We start from the raw sequence: 17,211 nt of genomic DNA, 5'->3' as shown, positions 1-17,211 counted from the left end.
GACCCATTTTAGTCAATCAATTTTTATTACAGCAACTGACCAGTGCAAAATAACATAAAAAATCAGCAAAACGTTAACACAAAAATCATATTGGCACAGTCTGGATAAAGCTAAGGACAAAAATAATTCATTATTAATTTGTTTCCTAAAGAGCAATTTAGCAGACTTGACAAGCTGAAATACAAAATTTAGCCATACAAAGAGTAACAGCTGTGCCTGCCAATGAAAAGAAGGCACTGTATAAATGATACCTGCTGTACCGGATTGATTACTCAAAATCAGAATAATATGAATGCCAGAAATACCTCAGCAAACTAAGCAATACGATAGGACAGGAATCAGGGTTTCAGCCTCCCCAAGAGCAGATATGGATTCCATAAGTATATTGCAACATCTAACATTCAGGATTACTTGTGTTAAAACATTAAACTGAACAACATAAATGCTCTACTTGCCTCCTGGGTGATTATATGAGTAATGTATCTAGTTTATTGGAAATGTTTGGAAATCTTTCAGGGTAAATGGTATCTGGTAATTTAACCAGATTCTGTTGGTGCTCACAACCTAAATTCTTTGTCTAATACAGCAGTTGGCTTTGCTTTTTCAGATCTATAGGAAAGACAGGTGAAACCAATTTGGATTCTACATTTCTACACCTTTTGAACTGAAAATTGGCAATCACAATGAGAGGTTTCTAGTAGCCATGTATAGGGATGAAGCCCGCACAACTCTCACCACTGAGTTACATTGTAAGACACTAAGAAAAAGATGCAGGCATGTCTTGAGCAGAGGTTTGAAGCTGCAGGACACAGCTTGACAAATTCTGAGTTTATTGCTTCTTATATACTTGTTACATACACCAGCTTACCTATTAGATGCTGACAAAGGTTCTTCATTGGAAAATGTCTTCATGTAAGCAACTATTTTCTAGTAACACATTACATGGTCAAAGACCAGGTAAGAACAAATACAGGTAGATCAAAAGGAGAAAGAAATGACAAAAACAGGAAGAGATAGGAAGAAACTTAAGCATATTATCTGTTTAGGTAGGTGAGGCATTAAGTCAAAAGGGTATGACCTTCTGGCTGCTTCATTGGGACAAAGAGTATCAAAAGGTTATGAGGTTTGTGGGAAGGAAAGCACGGCAGTTTGCTGCACATGCATTTTTCCCCACATTGCATTTTGCTGGATAGGACCCGATGCTCAAATCTGTCAAGATCCTTCTGAATCGAGTGTATCTTCCAAAGTTTTGGCAATTCTTCCCAGTTTGGTATTGTCTGCAAATTTGATGAATTTCCCTTCTATCCCTTCATTTAGATCAGTGGTTCTCAACCTGTGGGTCGGGACCCCATTTGGGGTCGAATGACCATTTCACGGGGTCGCCAAACAACGCAGTCTGCCATTTTTTTCCCCTTTTCCTTAGCTGTGCTACTCCCTTTTATTCTATTGGCTTTTGAAAGCCAATAGAATAGACTCTCTTGACTAGAGTCTAATTCTATTGGCTTTCAAAAGCCAATAGGAATTGTCCAGGCTGTCTCTGCCCTGCTGAGCCCACCAAAAGTCCCATTCTGCAAACGGTGCTGCAAGTTGTCTGCAGCAAAGGTGAGCTGCCTGGAGGTTTCCACCCCTCCCTGCTGAGCAACTACTAAAAATGTAAGTTAAAAAGGGCCAGGGGTGGGAGGTGGGAGGCCGGCGGGCACAGGGAGGATTGCTGGTGCGTGTGGGGCCTGGTGGGTGCCTTACCTCCCTTGGGCTGGGCCAGCTAGTGGCCCAGCCAGTGGTTGGCCTATCCAACATTGGTCTAGCCAGGGCTTTTTTTCTCATAGAATGCCCAGAACGGAGTTCCGGCACCTTTTTTAGATAGAATCTTGTAGGGTAGGCAAGGTGGGTTGTATGATGTGTGTGAGTTCCGGCACCTTTTTTTTTTTTTTTTTTAGAAAAAAAGCACTGGTTCTAGCTTACCAAAATGCAGGCTGTGGTCTCCTTTGTCAAATGCCTTACTGAAGTCCAAGTAAACTGGATCCACAATACCAGGAGCCCTGGTGGTACAGTGGTTAGAATGCAGTATTGCAGGAAAATTCTGCCCACAATCTGTAGTTTGATCCTGATAGGGCTCAGGGTTGACTCAAACTTCCATCCTCATTGATAAAATGAGGACTCAGATTGTTGGGGGCAGTATGCTGACATTGTGTCTAGTTTAATGAAGAGAAGGACTAGGGGTGACGTGATAGCAGTGTTCCAATATCTCAGGGGTTGCCACAAAGAAGAGGGAGTTAAGCTTTTCTCCAAAGCACCTGAAGGCAGGACAAGAAGCAATAGATAGAAACTAACCAAAGAGAGAAGCAACTTAGAACTAAGGAGAAATTTCCTGACAGTTAGAACAATTAATCAGTGGAACAACCTGTCTCCAGAAGCTGTGAATCCTCCAACACTGGAAGTTTTTAAGAAGAGACTGTATAGCCATTTGTCTGAAATGGTATAGCGTTTCCTGCCTGAGCAGGGGGTTGGACTAGATGTCCTCCAAGGTCCCTTCTAACATCATCATCATCATCATCATTATTACTACTACTACTACAACTACTACTACTACTACGGGGTGGTATATAAGTCTAAGTACTATTGCTATTTCCTTGATCTACTAATTTAGTCATTTTATCAAGAAGGCAATGAGGTTTGTCTGGTATGATCAGTTTTTAATAAACCCATCCTGGCTTCTAGTGATCGCTTTGTTCATTTCTAGGCGCTCACAAATCTGCCACTTGATTATCTTTTCTAAAATTTTCCCGATTGTTGACGGTGATTGGTCAGTAGTTTCCTGGATCCACTTTTTTCTCCTTCTTGAAGAATGGAAACACATCAGCTCTTTTCTAGTTCTCTGGTAGCACCAGGAACTCTGAAAGATTTTATTCAGTGGTTTGAGATCACATCTGCCAGCTCTTTCAGAAAAAGGGATATAAACCATCGGGTGCTAGTGATTTGAACTAGTCTAAAGTGGATAGGTGTTTTTTAACCAATTTCTTGCCTCTTTTCATCTGCATTGATGTTTTTTTCCCAGTGTGCTGCTTTTAATGGATTTGGCTGGTTTTTTTTTTTCCTTTTCCTAAAGACAGATGCAAAAAAGGAATTAAACAGCTCCACTTTCTCCCTGCCACTCACCACCTTCTTGTCATCTTCTCCCATTAGTCGACTGATCATTTCTTTCACTTTTTTCCTTGTTCCTTACATATTGAAAGAAACTTTTTTTGTTGTTATTTTTGGCATTTTTTCAAGTCTTAGTTCATTCTGAACCTTGACCTTCCTGACTCCATCCCTACAATTCTGGACTATTTATTGGTATGGTGTTTTGGTTATGTGTTCCTCTTTCTATTTTTTATACTTGTCCTTCTTGTCTGTCAGTTTGTCCCTGTTGATTAAGAGTTTATTTCCCTGTTGATTTCAGGGTAGTTAAAGTTCCACATTACAGTGATATGTTTCCTGCACATGCCAGCTAACTGATTAGAAAAGAGTTCATCTATTTCCTCCACTTGTTTGGGTGTCTGTAGCACACCCCTGTGGCAATCCTTTTGAGTTAATTCTTGTTAAGAGAATTTTAATTATTGGTAAAAAAATAAATCAGAAGCTCTCACAGTTGACTGCATTTAGCTGATTCAAATAACTTTATATTTATATAAAAATATTTACAATACCATTCTTCTTTACAGCAACATAACTCAATGAAGTCTTCTTACAGAGACAGACCAGAGACAAAACCTTGAGAATGGAAATCCAGCTCCTAACTCAATACTAATTTTGCACAGACTCAGTAGCACTTTCTTCCCATTGGCTGACTGAGTTACCACATGACTCTTCCTGTTCATGAATATTCCAACACTCCTCCCTTCATGACAGGAAGAGACATCAGACCTATTGACTTTACACATTTTCCATAGTGAACATTACCCAGTGGTTTAGTCATCATGTCTGCCAAATTATCCTCAGAAGAACAATGATGTAAACTAATCAATTTTCCTTTTAGAGCTTCCCTGACATTACAATACTTAATGTCTACATGTTTACTTCTGTTCTTCACCCTGTCACCAGTTGCCATTTTTATACAGGCAGCATTGTCTTCAAATACCTTTACAGATTCTTTTACATTAATATTTAAATCTTGCAAGAACTGTACATACCATGTAACTTCAGAACACAATTCAGATAAAGCAATAAACTCTGCTTCCGCTGTTGAAATAGCAACAGTTGTTTGTTTTCTGGACTTCCATCCAATCAGAGTACCTCCAAACAATATTATAATCCCAGAATTTGATTTCCTTGTGTTTATGTCATTTGCATAGTCACTATCGACATAACACTTTAATTTCAATTCCTCAGTAATATGTATTTGAAGACCCAAATTTATAGTTCCCTTTAAATATCTGAGAACCCTTTTTACACCCATCCAATGTAACTTTGTAGGTGCAGCAGTAAAATGACTCAAAATGCTTACTGCGCAAGCTATGTCTGGTCTGGACCACTGTGATAGATATAACAAACTCCCTATTGCTGAGTGATATATCTCTTGATCACAGGTTTCACCTTTGTCCGCACTTAAACTATTATAAAAATTCACACTCATGGGTGTGGGAGCAGTCTTGCAATCTTTCATATTATATTTCTCCAATAACTGCTCAATTTTTCTCCTTTGACTGAGAATATAACCACCTTTTTTATTTTTCTGTATCTCTACACCGAGATAATTTTTTATTTCTCCCAAATTCTTTAATTCAAATTTCTTTCCTAATTTATCAGCAAATTCTTTGACTTGTGATGCATCCTTTGTGATGAAGCAAAGATCACCCACAAATGATAACAGTAGACAATTCCCTCCTTGTAACTATCCAGTATATATACAGTTATCAGCTTTGCAACTTTTAAATCCAAGATCCTTTAAAGCAGTATCTAAACAGATATTCCAGTTTCTGGCTGATTGCTTCAGCCATAAATAGCCTTGTTTAATTTATATACGATGTTAGGTTTTGCAATTTCAAATCCTGGTGCTTGGATCATATAAATTTCTTCCTCTAACTCAGCATTGAGGAATGCAGTTGTGATATCAAAGTGCCAGATTTTATGCTTATATGCCGCTGCCAATGCCAGTGCTAATCTTATACTCTCACTTTTCACAGTTGGCACAAATATTTCATCGTAGTGCACATTCTTTAATTGTGAAAAACCTTGTGCCACTAACCTGGCCTTATACTGTATATCATTATTTGGCAATACCTTTTTCATATATACCCACTTACAACCCACAGCTTTAGTTCCCTGTAGCAAAGTCACTGATTTAAATACTTCATGGTCTCCCATGGATTTCATCTCTTTATCCATGGCCTCCTTCCATTTTTCTTGTTCAGCTTTTGGTAATGCCAACACCTCTTTATAACTTCTTGGCTCATACCACACATTGGAAACCTTTACCTTGCTGGCAGAATACCTGTCAGGCGAAATTCCTTTATTACATCGCTCTGACCTACGTGGTATTAACTGCTCCTGTGTCTCAATTCTTTCTGGTTTCATGTCTTGTTCAGCTTCTCCTCCTTGAACATTGACATCTTCAATTATTTTTTCATCATTAGATGAGTTATTGTCACTAAACAGATCACTGTCATTAAGTGAGACATACCCAGAATTTGCATTAATTCTGTCCCAATTTTGTTCTGCAAAATTAGCAGACCTTGAAATTATAACTCTTTTACTTCCATCGCTAAAGCGATATCCTTTTGACCCTGGCTCATAGCCCACAAACCTGAGCTTTCTTGCCTTTTGCTGTCCCTTTCTTCTGATTGCTTTTGGAATATGTACCCATGCAGTACTTCCAAAAATTCTCAAATGTGCCAGTGATGGCTTTCTCCCATATAGAATGGCATATGGAGTATTATTAATGGAGGAACTCCACAGCCTGTTAACTATATAATTTGCAGTCAATGTGGCTTCTCCCCAACATGACCTGCTCATACCAGAATCCTCCAATAATGAATCTTTCATTGTTTGCAAAACACCATTCCTTCTTTCAGCTACACCGTTCTCTGCTGCTGTGTAAGGATTTGTACGTCTGTGTCTTATCCCCAACTGCCCCAACCATTGTTGGAATTTAGTTGACATCAATTCAGTACCTCTGTCAGTTTGCAACTGACACACTTGTTGTCTGTACCTTCTCTCTACAAAACTTACCCACTGTTTGAATTGTTGTAGCACCTCTGTCTTTGCTCTAAGCAAATAGCAAAACGAATACCTGCTATAATCATCAACAATTACTAGTGCATATTTTGCTCCTCCCAAACTGGCTTGCATAGGTCCCACCAGATCTGCATGAACCAGCTCTAGAACTCTTTTTGTTTGTCTTGTGCTACATTTACTAACTGGGAATGCCTTTGACTTCGATGCTTTGCATACTGCTCAGTCCAAATATGTTTTTGCATCCCTTCTGCAAAATCTTGCATTTGCTGCAAAACTTTAAAGCTTGCATGGCCAAGTCTTCTATGTAGAAGATGAACACATGAATCATGCTCTGCAACATTCTTAAATATATGGGAACACTGAACCTTTTGTCCCTGCAATACATATAGATTATCTTCCTTTATGCCTTCTGCACAAATATTCCCATTCCTTTTGATGAGACATTTCCCATTTACAAAAATGACCTCAAAACCTTGTTTGTCTAAATTAGATACACTTAATAAATTATGTTCCATCTCAGGTACACAAAGCACATTGGTAAACTTTGATTCCAAATATGGAATTTTTACATCGCCTCTTCCAATGACTTTTGCTTTCTGGCCATTTGCCAAAGCCACAGCTTGTTGTGCTACTGGAACAAACCTGCAAAATAATTCAGAGTCATTAACAATTGTTTGACTTGCCCCACTATCTATTAGCCACTTGTCTCTGTTGTTGCTATAGCAAACTTTTGCAACACCAAAATGTTCCTTTTGTAAATTAGTCTTCTTTGCATGCACAAATGTCCTTTTCTGCAAATTGTTCCTCTACAAACAGTTCCTTTGCAGATGTGTCTTTTCTCCACAAATGTAGCCAGTCTTTTCCCACTCTCCGCTTGCTTTCTGCTTGCAAAATCTCTCCTTTGTTGCAATTTGGTCCGGGTCTGATCTGCTTGTTTCTTCTCTGGAGACTTGCAGTCTGGACTCCCTCCTCAGGAATTTCTCCTCCTTGTGGCTACTTCTAAAATGGCGTTTTTCCTCTTCATTAAGCAAACATGCCTTTAAAGCCTCAAACTTTAAGTCTTGCTCTTCTTTGCATTCAAATATTGCAGAAACTGTGTCCCAGGTTTTATCTAAACTGTTCAATACCAATAAAAGCTTCTGGGATGCAGGGAATTTAATCCCACGTTGTTCTAAGTCCAAAAATAAATTTTGCATTTTATTTAAATGCTGTTCTACAGATTCACCTGGTTGCAAACAGGCTCTGTAAAGTTTTCTTGACAATTGCACTATGTTGCAAGCTCTCAAGTTCAACCATATCTCCTTTGCAGTCTTTAAATCTGCAACATTTAGAAATTGGTCATCATCTAAATTCAAGATAAGATAAGCCATAGCTTGATCATGGCTTTTCTGATCTGCTGCTGCAAATACTTGTGGTGGATTTTCAACAATATACCACAGCTCTTTTGCTTTCAGCAAACATTCCATTTTTGCAGCTCACACAATGTAATTCTTCTGGCCCAAAGGAGGCACACAGCTTTCCTTAAATTCCATTGCAGCCATTCTGCTAATTCTGCCTTGTTCTTACTTTCTAAGCATAGGCAGTTTCTTCCAGCTTTAAATTACAATGCAGTCCTTAGTAAGCTCTGGGCCCATAACCTGTTAGAGAATTTTAATTTCTCTGTTGGTAAAAAAATAAATCAGAAGCTCTCATAGTTGACTGCATTTAGCTGATTCAAATAACTTTATATTTATATAAAAATATTTACAATACCATTCTTCTTTACAGCAACATAACTCAATGAAGTCTTCTTACAGAGACAGACCAGAGACAAAACCTTGAGACTGGAAATCCAGCTCCTAAATCAATACTAATTTTGCAGAGACTCAGTAGCACTTTCTTCCCATTGGCTGACTGAGTTACCACATGACTCTTCCTGTTCATGAATATTCCAACAATTCTATTTCTTTTGAACAATTTACATTCTTCTAGTACTATGTTCCAGGCATGGGTTTCATCCCATCAGGTTTCAGCATTAGCAACAATATCTTACTTGCCTTTATGTACTAAGACTTCACATTTTCCCTGTTTGTTACCCAAATTCTGAGCATTAATGTATAGATATCTAAGCTCATTATGACTGATCTTGCATATGCTTCCCATGTCTCCTCTTTTATACCTGAGTTCCCCTTCTTTCTCATACTTACTTTCTAATTTTTTTGGTTGGTTATCTTATGAATTATGCTGGGGTTTTGGTCTAAAAGATTGGTCTCCTGTCCTTCCAGTTTTAGTTTAAATCCCTTCAGATGAACAACATAATAAAACATGACTAAAAGCAGAATTAAAGCAGAATTAAGAACAAGATTAAGATTTACATTTAAAACTAAAACTCAAGTTTAAAAAGTTCAGAAGACTAAAAAGGTTAACAAAACTGAGAGAGTTCCCTCAAGCCACCCAGCACTTCAGGGTTGCATTGCAAGGTTCCATTTTAGGCCCAATGCTCTTCAATATCTTCATAAATGACTTAGACAAGGGAATTGAAGGGGAACTCATCAAATTTGCGGATGACACCAAACTGGCAGGAGCAGCCAATACCCCAGAAGACAAACTCAGGATCCAAAAAGATCTTGACAAACTTGAACAATGGGCCCTGTTCAGCAAAATGAGTTTCAATGTGGAGAAAAGCAAAGTTTTACATTTAGGCAGGAAAAATCAAAGCTACATGTACAGATTTGGCAAGACCTGGCTTAAAAACAGTAACTGTGAGAGGGATCTTGGAGTCCTAGTGGACGATCACTTAATCATGAGCCAGCAGTGTGCTGCAGCAGCCAAAAAAGCTAATACAATCCTGGGTTGTATAAACAGAGGCATAGAATCAAGATCACACAAAGTATCAGTACCACTTTATAAAACCATAGTAAGACCACACCTGGAATACTGCAGCTAATTGTGGTCATCATATCACAAAAAAGATGTTGAGAGTTTGGAAAAAAAATTCAGAGAAGAGCAACTAAAATGATCAAAGGCCTGGAGACCAAAACATATGAAGAACAGCTACAGAACTTGGGTTTGGCTAGTTTCAAGAAAAGAAGAAACAGGGGCGACATGATAGTAGTATTCCAGTATTTGAGGGGCTGCAACAAAGATGAGGGGGTCATGTTATTCTCCAAAGCACCAGAGGGCAGGACAAAAAACAATCGTTGGAAACTGAACAAAGAGAGAAGCAACCTAGAATTAAGAAGAAACTTCCTGACAGTGAGGACAATTAACCAGTAGAACAGCTTGCCTCCAGAAATCATGGGTGCTCCATCACTGGAGATTTTTAAGAAGAGCATAGACAGTCACTTGTCTGAGATGGTATAGGTTCTCCTGCTTAAGTGGGGGGCTGGACTAGAAGACCTCCAAGGTCCCTTCCAGCTCTATTCTATTCTATTCTGTTCTGTTCTGTTCTGTTCTGTTCTGTTCTGTTCTGTTCTTAGACCCCCACGCTAATTGGCAGAGCTAGATCTTAACACTCTTCTGGAAAACCAGAAGATTGGTTAATTTTTTAGAGACTGGCTAAAGATATCTCTATTTCTGTTTTTTTCATAAATAAAATGCTTATCAGTTTTTCACTGATAACTTGCACAGTGGAACCCCTTAAGCAGTGTTCCTCTTTATCACCACAGTCTGCCAGAAAAATACTAATCCACCAAACTACAGTAAATATCTCAGTATTTATATAGTATTTAGGATTAGGATTACGTTCTTGAACTAACCCACTAAAAATACTGAATGATTTAAAACTGGTCAAAAGATCATTGTAAAATATTACCATTTATATATCTCTTCTGGATTCATCTAAAAGAAAACCTGTAGGTTTAGATGAAGCAAGTATTCTAATGAATAGAAAAATATTTCAAAGAGAGGAGGGAATTACATGCTGCAATTTGGAATTTCAAATAGTAAAAAAACAAATAACCCTTCACCTGAAAGCCAGTGTAATTTAGATGCTGCTGGATTAGGAAGATGAATGCTCTACTTCCGGCTAACAAAGTGAACCAATTTTATTTTAAAAATGAGATAAACTTTGCACACATGTTGTGAAAGTATATAAAAAGCTTATTTGTTCAGGATTTTGCTCTGCAGAAATTTGCTACAGAAATAATTGGTATTATTAATATTTATACAGCTGCTATCTCCACAAATGATCATTAAAGGCTAGTTAAACTTTATACCAGCATACTTTCTTCATACAAAGGGCCTCCATGTATTTCCACCCATTCTTGCCAGGAGACATGATTAATTAAGTAGGATAATGTAAAGACTTGACATATTATTTTACAATATTTGTTATTTAAATGCTGAAGTAGCTTATTTTATTATCTTAGTGTGTTTGGCCTTGGGATTGATTCATTTGCTTATAGTTATTCTCCAAATACATATACTTGGTGATAATTCCTACTGTCTGGAAGATATTCTCTGTTAATGACAGAATAAACCTTCTCTCAAAGAAGACACTATTTTTCCCTTAAACTAAAGCCAGTTCCTTTCTAATTAGCATCATAGTTCTGGGGTGTGAAGTGATAAACCTTTCTGAAGTTAATGAGGCAATTCTGGGAACAATTAAACCTTCCAAGTATGAAGACACACAAATTTAATGGAAAAAAATGTTGAGAAATAAAGTCTTCATTTGTGCCACAGCTAGAGAATGTATAAATCTAGTTCTATGATTAAGTATTAGTAATATGGTTAGGTTTTAAACAAAGTCCAATATACTTCTTTCTTTGAGTATAGATAGGATAGGAAGCATGCATTAACTATAATAGAATACAAACTAATTTAAGTTTTCCTATCTCTCACATTCATTGGCATCATGGATGTAGTAAATAATTTGCTTTGATACAAAGCAAAGATTGGACAATCCAGTTATATAATTAATAACATAATTAAGGATATCATCATGTGACATAAAACTAGGCTGTAAGGCAGCAGGCATGGAGTATCAAGGAAGCATGTTGGGCAAGGTAATGAGGTAAAATAAAAAAATGAGCTAAATTGATAACAGTTGTGGAACTATACAGATTTTTTTAAAAAAAAAATACCCTAGATATATTTATTTACAATCACTATGTCATCTTAGTCATGAGCCAAAACAGATAATAGAATTAGAACTGAAGTCTCATTGTGTTCAATTATGTTAACTTCCATGAACTGCAGTGATAAAGGAACTAGACTTCCTTTAATACTATAATAGCTTGTTTATTATTTCAATGTATAACCCAATCGTTCAATCCAATCTAAAATAAAAAGTTACAAAAAAAGTAAATAGCAGAGTGTTTAATAAAATAAGTAAGTAGCAGCAAATTTCTATAAACTAAGATTTCACTAATCTGGTAACCTTCAGATTGATAGACTTCAACAATCATAACATTCACCACCCAGATATAGACGACTTATCTAGAGAACACAAGTTTAGATGAGGCTGAGTAAATTAATAGCTCTTAAAAAATTGGTTAGCAAACTTTATTTTCAGGTGATGTTGGTTCTAAATGCATGTTCTTTAGGTTTGCAAATGAGGCTTCATGATCTATAGGAGGAATAAATACCTCTAAAATCATTTGGAATCTTGTTGGTGTTAAGTCAACAAGCTACACAGATTCTGAATATACTTTCAAAGAGATGCATATAGTTTATTACTCTCTTCCTATACTAATAGGTTGAACAAATGGATGGTCCTGGCTAGATCTCTCCAAATCAATCGTGTCTATAAGGAGGGCTGAAAGCTGGTATGATAGAGGAAGCAGGATTATGAAGCAGATCCTGCACCATTTGATATGTATGTAAAACTATATATACAACAATAATCCTGATTTCCATAGTTTAGAGACTACTTGAAAACAGAGTTGGACTGAATTATTAGTTCAAAATGTGCTTGTGGTTTTGTTTAGATTGTGCATACCCAGCCAGTGTTGTTTCTTAACTAGGGATTGTGTTTGTGTGTGTTGCATTAATTCAGTCAATTGTTGGGGAGGGGCTGTTTGTTTTTTAGCAAACAAACTTTTACTTGCTGTACTATAAGCTGGTAGCAAAAAAAGCAGCTTGAATGATGCAGGGAGAGGGCAGCCAAAAGAGCCCCAGCTTGTTCTCTCATAGTTTCCCATGGCACCCTCTGATGCTATCATTGATCAGCAAGGCAGGGATTGTCCTGGCATGGATGGGGAACCAACAGATTGAAACCACCAGACTCGCAAAATGGAAGAGGCAGGGGGACCAGAAGGGCAACTGGCATGCCAAAGCAGCTTAAAGTGGCCAAAAGACGCCCAGCAGATTCTCCCACCCTAGATCCCATGATTCCACTTCCACAGAATAGTTACTATTTGCAAAGGCTATACATTCTATGCCCAATGGTCAGAAAAGCTGTTACATTGGCCAAATTTTATGTCTTACCTCCAGGGATTCTTGGGGGGAGGGGGGACTCAACAGGATTCCTATAAAAACATATGAATGCCCATGTCTTTTAGAAGGCACTGGCTCAGCAACAGCACATATCCTTCTTTGCTACTTCTTTTATTCAAATTGGCACAAAGATTTAATTACACTTTTTTAGCTACTAGCCATTACAAAATAGATGCCAATCTTATTCTTCCTCTCCTGGCAGGCACCTCAAAGATGAGCTTTGGGAGACTAACTGAATTCTGCTTGATCGCCACCCCTGTTCATTTTGTGATAGTATAGTCTTCCCTGCTAAAAACCTTATGGAGCCTCAGGGCAGAATGTTAAAACTCTGCATGTTATAACTTTACAATATTAAGCAATAGTTTATGATACTAAATACATTTATATTCATTTATTCATGCTTACCTTCCTACAGTTATCACTTAAGTAGCTTAAAATTTAGTCACTACTGAATTAAAGTTTAAGTATTTCACTGTTTCTATTTTTAGCAATTGGTAATTTGCTTAATATATTCATCATGTATCCTATTTTTTAATATCTTACTGTTGCATTTTTATAATGTTTTAGTTTTAATTCCAATTCATTGTCTTAAAATTATACTCAGTTTTGGTCACTGAACATGATAAAGTATAAATGGACTGTATCCATGGCAAAACCTGTGCTAGGTTAAGAGGGAACACCATTTTAACACTAGTATTGCTGAAGCTGTGTCAGATTAGATTACTGTTATGTCATGAAGACATAACAACAGCAACAACCGTTGCTGGTATATGTTTGTGCCACAATTCCATGCAAGTGAGACAAGTCTCATATCATTTCCTTTGTAATAGAGTGCCAGTGGTGAAAATATTTCTTTCTTGTTTAAAAATACAAATTTATGTTTCAGTTTCAGATGAGTACTATACAACTGTAGAAAAAGACTAACATTTTCTTTTGCTAAATTTTTGAGATACATCTCAGGAATGATCAATGAGGGTCATTAGGTCTGTATCAGTGTCAGTGAGTGAGCACACATTCTCAAATTGTGCCCTACGGTTGTTTTTTTGTCAGTATTTCTAGCACTCATTCTGTTGTAATCATGAACTAGACCAATGTTTCTCAAACTCCATAATTTTAAGATGTGTGGCCAGACTCCAACTAGGAATTCTGGGAGTAAAATCGATACATGCTAGGGCTGTTGAGGCTGAGAAACATTGCATTAGATCTTTTAACTGCTTTATGATGTAAAGTTTGAGCTTGCTTACTGGACATCTTATAGATGATTTTTCTATTGTAAAGTTTCTAGTAGAAAGCAATCTTACTGGTCTGGGTTAGGTAAATCTTGTAGGACCCTGCTATGAATATAATTGTGTTGCATTCAGTGTCATGCAAAGCAAAAACTGGATATTAAGCGTATAGCACAGACTTCATGAGCTTTTTCATCCTCTCCCATGCTTTCCCCTCATGCCCCACTGGCTGTACATTCCACTGCCAGCTTGAGATTTCAATGAAAAGTCTACACAACGTCCAATGTATTTTACAGCATATATGTGATTTTTGTGTTTCCCGTCTCAAAAAGATAACATAGAAAATCAATGGGACTTAAATCTAAGTAGAAACAAGACCCCTGTCTCCAAATCCATATATTTATTTTATTTGAATAACAGAATGACAGAGCTGGAAGGGACCTTGGAGGTCTTCTAGTTCAATGCCCTGCTCAAGCAGGAAACCCTATACCACAGGTGTCATACTCGGTTGTGTCACATGACTTATCATGACTTTTTTGCCTTTGTGGAGCCAGGGTGGGTGTGGCCTATGCGTGACACATCTGTCCCTTGAGCCACCAGTTTGACCCCCCTGCCCTATACCATTTCAGACAAGTTCAGTCTCTACTTAGAAACTTCCAGTGTTGGAGAAAAGCTATTCGATTGATTAATTGTTGTCATTGACAGGAAATTTTTCCTTAATTCTAGGTTGCATCTGTCTTTGATAAATTTCCTTCCATTACTTCTTGTCCTGCCCACTGCTTCTGATGCAGGTGTATGTTTTGTTGCTGCCTGTTCTTTTGTTGCAGTGTTGTTTTTGTTTTTCATGTTTCTTTTGTACTGCCCAGGGTAATTGGAATTCAGGCATTGTACAAGTGTAAATAAATTAATTAATAAAGTTCTAAGCTATCATGGACTGACTTCAGTGGGATTGCACGGCACATAGATATGATAAATAAAATTAAGTAAATAAAATTTACTGGCCATATAGAGTTTTGCAGCTCAGATACGGGAGCTATAGCTTCTGGAAGCTACAAACAATGCAGTCTTTTTAAGTTGCTTAGATCTCAGGTTGCCTGGAATTGATTTTGGGCTTATTAATCCAAGAAGTACAGAGAGATTTGGTGTTCAAATCAGCGGCACAACTCGCAAGTTATGAGGTTTTGTGGAATATGTTTCATTCCTGTATTTTGTTCCCATGTTGGCTCAGAAGTGTATGAATCCTCCCCAAAATCACAGAGACAGTCCTGTGTGGCTCAAGCTTTCTTGTAAGATTGCGGAACTATGGACTCAATGTGGCTTTTGCATGCCTCTGAGCTTACTTCAGTGAAATACAAATTGGACCAGTTTTGATCTTCCACCTGTCTTTTGTTCAATGACATTTTGTTGTCATCAGCATTCTCTGCCCTGTATTTCACTTGAAAGTTCCCTATGTTTTCCACTGAGTTCTTTCTACCAATCCACATAGCCACACATAGTACACAGACCTTGTGCAAGTGTTATGCCGATCTGCAGCTCTCTTTTATTGGTCCCTACTCTTGTCAGCTAGTTAATAGTACCCCTAATACCTAGAGGCCTCATTATTCTTATTCATCACCTCCCTCTGATGCTAAACAACATTGGTTGGAACCATAGTTTCCTATCCATCCCATTATTTCTAAATTATGATAACTGCCTGCCTAGATTCACACATGCCCAAAGCATATATACCCAAAGCATATACACTCAGTTTCAAGTTATCTATCTCACTAACCAATGATTTAATCTAACCATAATTTATAAAACAATGAAGTTTATACAACACAATGGCTGCATTCATAGAACAAGCTCTAATGTGCTTGTAATATAAATCAGTTTAGAGTTTGTAGCTCAGGATACTGTGAGAGGTATGCTGTGCATTAGTTAGGTTAAGCCCTAATGTGGCCTATTTGTCGCAACAAAACAGGAATTGCATTTTGCTAGTCTAGGGTTAGGGCTTAGGTTACTATGTGAACCTACCAGGAAAAAATAAATAAATTATGGTTTATAAAAACACTGAATGGCTATGCACTTTGCAAAACTAAAAACCAGCCCATTTTGGCTTAGTACAATGCACAAAGCAGGTCATTCTCTTTTGAGAAAATCATTTTTCATATTACTGCCAGTTTATACAGCATGTGGAGCTAGAAAAATCATAGAGACTACTACACACTGAAATAAATTGTGCTTGGCTGAGAACTCAGGCAAATATTTAAGAGGTATAAAAATGATTTAATAGGTATAACAGAGATCCATAGGGATGACTATCATGACTGGAATATAACAACTAAAGGATATAATTTGTTCAAAGGAACAGTCTCTCATCCAGAAAGAGTATAGGCAGCTGGGAGTGTACTACCAAAGCAAGTGAGCAGGAACAGAGCAGTTGTGCAAATATTACTGAGGAGCCAAGTGACAAGAACGAATGTACTAGGACAGTGGTTCTCAACCTGTGGATCGGGACCCCATTTGGGGTCGAATGACCATTTCACGGGGGTCGCCAAACAATGCAGTCCACCATTTTTTTCCCCTTAGCTGTGCTACTCCCTTTTATTCTATTGGCTTTTGAAAGCCAATAGAATAGACTCTCTTGAATAGAGTCTAATTCTATTGGCTTTCAAAAGCCAATAGGAATTGTCCAAGCTGTCTCTGCCCTGCTCAGCCCGCCAAAAGTCCCATTCTGAAAATGGTGCTGCACCAGTTGAGTAGTCCCTGACTTATGACTGGTTGAGTAGTCCTCGACTTACAACCAGTTGGGGGTCGCAGCATTAAAAAGGTTGAGAACCACTGTACTAGGAGGATGTCCCTGCCATTGGAGCTGGTCAATCAGCAGAAACATCTGAGTATAAAACCCAAGTTCCAATCACTTGAGGTGGTGCTTGTATCCCAACCTTCCCAGAACATGGGAAAGACTCTTATCTCCATAGGTGTTATGTCCCGAGCCTTGCAAACGGGCTTGGGGCGTTTGCAGGCGGTCCCGGGCAGGTGCAAGCTGCCCGGGACCAGACAGGCTGTCACTTCAAGGGGCCCGAGGGCCTACAGCTAGGCAGGTCAACCAGGTCACAAAGTGACAGAAGCCCTGGCCTGACGAGCCCGGTGGGCGAGCGAGCAGGCCAGGCATTGGGGCACAGTCCTTGGAAGGCACCAAGGCATGATAAGGAGAACAGACTCACGTCTCCCCTCAGTCAGGGAACACCTGTCAGAAACCCAGAGCTGAGAAGGTCACAGAGAGCAAGGAAATCTCCTAAATACTTAGAGGATTACATAACATTGCTGGCCAAACAAAAGCCAGTAAACAGTAGGAGCACTGGGGAGTAGA

The sequence above is a fragment of the Crotalus tigris genome, unplaced genomic scaffold (genome assembly GCF_016545835.1).
Source record: "Crotalus tigris isolate CLP2741 ecotype Arizona unplaced genomic scaffold, ASM1654583v1 scf7180000018491.14276545383:2951260, whole genome shotgun sequence".
In the NCBI taxonomy this organism is placed as follows: Eukaryota; Metazoa; Chordata; class Lepidosauria; order Squamata; family Viperidae; genus Crotalus; species Crotalus tigris.
The sequence above is the reverse complement of the archived record's forward strand: the minus strand, read 5'-3'. Positions refer to the sequence as shown.